Genomic DNA, 4,259 nt, shown 5'->3' with positions numbered 1-4,259 from the left:
CTTAGAAGAAAAGATATCTGATTGATATATTTTAGGAAGCAGAATTATATTCCATATCAATTAGCGATTATCTTGTAACTGTGTAGTATATAAACACAGACATAGGGTTTACACTATAAGTGTTATCATTATTAGAGAAGATTATTCATTGTAACCCTAGCAGCTCTCGTGATATTTGTTCATCACTGAGAGGTAACAGTTCCATACTGTAACAGAGTTTATTGTTTCAATAAAGTTTGTTTTCTGTTACTTAAGTTCTTAAAGTTCAATTTGAGTGTACTATACACTGTATTCACCCCCTCTACAGTGTGTGTGTGACCTAACAATTGGTATCAGAGCTACTCTGTTAACATACATACAGTTAAAGATCCAAACACAATCATGTCGGACACATAAACTCCAACTAAGCCTACCAAAACTGAGGAACCACCAAAGACACAAATTCAGAGTCGGTATGAGACCATCAGAGTTCCCATACTGAGACCATCTGAATATCCCATATGGAAGGTAAGGATGACCATGTTCCTGGAAGCAACAGATCCAGAATACCTTGATAGAATCAAGGAAGGTCCTCACAAACCAACCAAACTCGCTGTTGCAGTTGCAGGTGAAGCAGCAAAGAATGTACCAAAGGAGAAGAGTGATTATACTGCTGAAGACATAGCATCAATTGCTAAGGATGCTAAGGTACGACACTTACTGCATAGTGCCATTGATAATGTAATGTCAAACAGGGTAATCAACTGCAAGACTGCTAAGGAGATATGGGATGCTCTGGAAACAAGGTGTCAGGGAACTGACATAATTAAGAAGAACAGAAAGACAATACTCACTCAAGAGTATGAACACTTTGACTCAAAGGCTAATGAGTCATTGAATGATTTATATGATAGATTTGTCAAACTTTTGAATGATTTGTCATTGGTTGATAAAGAGTATGATCTTGAAGATTCAAACTTTAAGTTCCTGTTAGCTCTTCCTGAATGCTGGGATTTGAAGGCAACGACAATAAGAGATAACTACAATCTTGATGAAACAACTCTTGACGAAATCTATGGAATGCTCAAGACTCATGAGCTGGAGATGGAACAAAGAAGCAAGAGGAAAGGAGGAAATTCAAGGACAGTTGCTCTTAAGGTTGAAGAAGAATTCCCCAAAGCAGCTTGCTCAAAGAAAGACAAGGGTAAAGCTCTTTTCATAAAGTCTGATACTGAGTCATCAAGTTCTGAGAGTAATGATGACTCAGATTCTGAAAGCTTGCCTGAGACTGATGCTGATGAGGAGATGATGAAGCTGTGTGCTCTTATGGTGAAAGGAATCACAAAGATTGCATACAGGAAGTTCAGAAAGGGAAAGAAGTTTTCCAGGAAAGGCATAAGTTCTGATAAGAAGAATTTCAGAAGATCTGAAGGCAGAGGAGGAAAATCTGACAGAGGAGATTACACCAATGTTAAATGCTATAACTGTGGTGAGAAAGGCCACATATCTCCTGACTGCAAGAAGGTACAGGGTGACAAAGGCAAGGCTCTTGTCACAAAGCAGAAAAGCTGGACAGACACCTCAGACTCTGAAAGTGAGGAGAACTATGCATTGATGGCAAATGCTGATAAAGAAAGTGTTGAGAGCAGTTCTGAAGCTGCTGAAACAAAGGTACCTCAGACTACTTATGCTTTTCATACTGATGATATTAATGAGTTAAGAAGATATCTTAAAACCATGTTTGTTAGCTATAGAGATCAAACTTTAACATGTGAAAGATTAACTTCTGAAAATCTTGCATTTAAGAAAAGGAATGATTTCTTAGAAAAAAGAGTTAGTCATGTTCCATCAAACTCAGAAGGATAGAGATGATGCTTTTTATGTTAGGAATGAAGTGCTAAAATTAAATGAATCTCTAAAAACTGAGTTAGAAAAGGAAAGAGAGATTATCAGGACTTGGACTAACTCTGGCAAAACAACTCAAAATTTGCTAAGTAGTGGAAACTGGAAAGAGGGCTTAGGTTATGGAGAAGATAAGAAAGATAAAGGAACTGAAGAAATTAAGTTTGTTGATAAGCAAAAGCCAAAGTTAAAACCTGTTAAGTTTGTAACTGTAAAGTCTGAAAATGAAAATCAGAAGTTACAAAGGAATCAACTTCTGACAAACTAAAACAGGAAAAGACAGCTGAAGTGAACATAGGCTTAATGACGAAGAAGCAGCTTAAACATAAGCTGAAAGATGTTAAGAATGCAAACAAGGTAAAATCACCTAGGAAAAATAGGAATGGAAAGGAAGGTGTGAATAAAAGCAATAATTATAAACCTGTTCCTGATGCTCTTAGGAAAATATGTCATACCTGTGGAAGTTCTAACCATCTGGCTTCTTTTTGCAGGAAGAATAAGAATATTAACTCCTTACCTTCAAAATCAGGAGTTAAGAGTCAGTCTGTTAGATACAAACCACAAAATCCTTGTTTTCATTGTGGTAGTTTATGGCATTCCATTTATACTTGTAAGGAATATCATAGTTTGTACTATGATTATTATCAAATAAAACCTTCTTTGAAGAAAGTTTCCATTGTTCCTTCTAGTGTAAATTCTGATTCAAAGTCTGATAGTGTAAGTTCTGATAAGAAAAATGTTAACATAAACTCTGATGCTAAATCCGCTGCAAATGTTAACAAACTTAATAAGGCCAAAGGATCCAAGCAAGTCTGGGTCCTTAAAACTAATAATTAGTGGTCTTTGTGATTGCAGGGCAACAGGAAAAATATTCTAGTTCTAGACAGTGGATGTTCAGGACATATGAATGGAAATAAGGCCCTGCTATCAGACTTTGTGGAGAAAGCTGGCCCAAGTGTTTCTTATGGAGATGGCAACATTGGAAAAACATTGGGATATGGCAATATCAATCTTGGAAATGTCATAATTAAACAAGTAGCTCTGGTCTCAGGACTTAAACACAACCTACTGAGTATAAATCAAATCTGTGACAGAGGTTATCATGTTGATTTCTTTGAAGAATACTGTGAAATTGTGAGTAAATCTAAAGGCAAAGTTGTTCTGAAAGAATACAGGCGTGGTAACATTTATGAAGCTAAGCTTTCAACAAGTACTGATGGTTCTGTAATCTGTCTGATGAGTAGAGCATCAATTGAAGAAAGCTGGAATTGGCATAAGAAACTCTCTCATTTAAATTTTAACAATATAAATGAACTGGTCAAGAAAGATCTTGTGAGAGGATTGCCAAACACAGTATTTGCTCCTGATGGTCTTTGTGATTCATGTCAGAAAGCCAAACAAAGAAAATCTTCATTCAAGAGCAAGACTGAATCATCAATTCTTGAGCCTTATCATCTAATACATGTTGATCTATTTGGTCCAGTAAATGTCATGTCAATTACAAAGAAGAAGTATGCGTTGGTCATAGTGGATGAGTTCACCAGATACACATGGGTATATTTCTTGCATACAAAAACCGAAACTGCATCAACCTTGATTGATCATATCAAACATCTGGATAAAATGGTCAAAGATTCTGTGAAAGTTTTAAGGATTGATAATGGCACCGAGTTCAAGAATTTGATAATGGAAGAGTTCTGCAAAAGCCACGGAATAAAGCAGGAATTTTCTGCTCCTGGAACTCCACAGCAAAATGGAGTTGTTGAAAGGAAGAATAGAACTCTCATTGAAGCTACACGTACAATGCTTGAAGAAGCAAAGCTTCCAACCTATTTCTGGGCTGAAGCTGTGCAGACTGCTTGTTTTACTCAAAATGCAACACTCATTAACAAGCATGGAAAAACACCATATGAGATGGTGAAGAAAAAGAAGCCAAATCTGAAATATTTTCATGTATTTGGATGCAAGTGTTTTGTTCTCAAGACTCATCCTGAACAGCTATCAAAGTTTGATCTAAAAGTTGATGAAGGAATCTTTGTTGGATATCCACTTTCCACAAAAGCCTTCAGAGTCTATAATTTGAGAACAAAAGTGGTCATGGAATCTATCAATGTCTCTTTTGATGACAAGAAGATTACTGGTCTTGAAGATTTCATTGACCATGATCAGCTGAGATTTGAAAATGAAGACTCAAATTCTGATACTGAAAATCCTGAAAGTCTAAGTCCTGATACTGTAAACTCTGATGTTATTGAAACTGTGGTGACTACGTCAAAGGAAGATGCACCTATGCAGGGGGAGCATACTCAAGATCCTACCACATCTCAAGAAACATCAGAACATGCATCTGGCTCTTCAAGTTCTGATTCGTCAAGTTC

Source organism: Apium graveolens, chromosome 1, assembly GCF_009905375.1.
Source record: "Apium graveolens cultivar Ventura chromosome 1, ASM990537v1, whole genome shotgun sequence".
NCBI lineage: Eukaryota > Viridiplantae > Streptophyta > Magnoliopsida > Apiales > Apiaceae > Apium > Apium graveolens.
Note: the sequence above shows the minus strand (reverse complement) of the source record.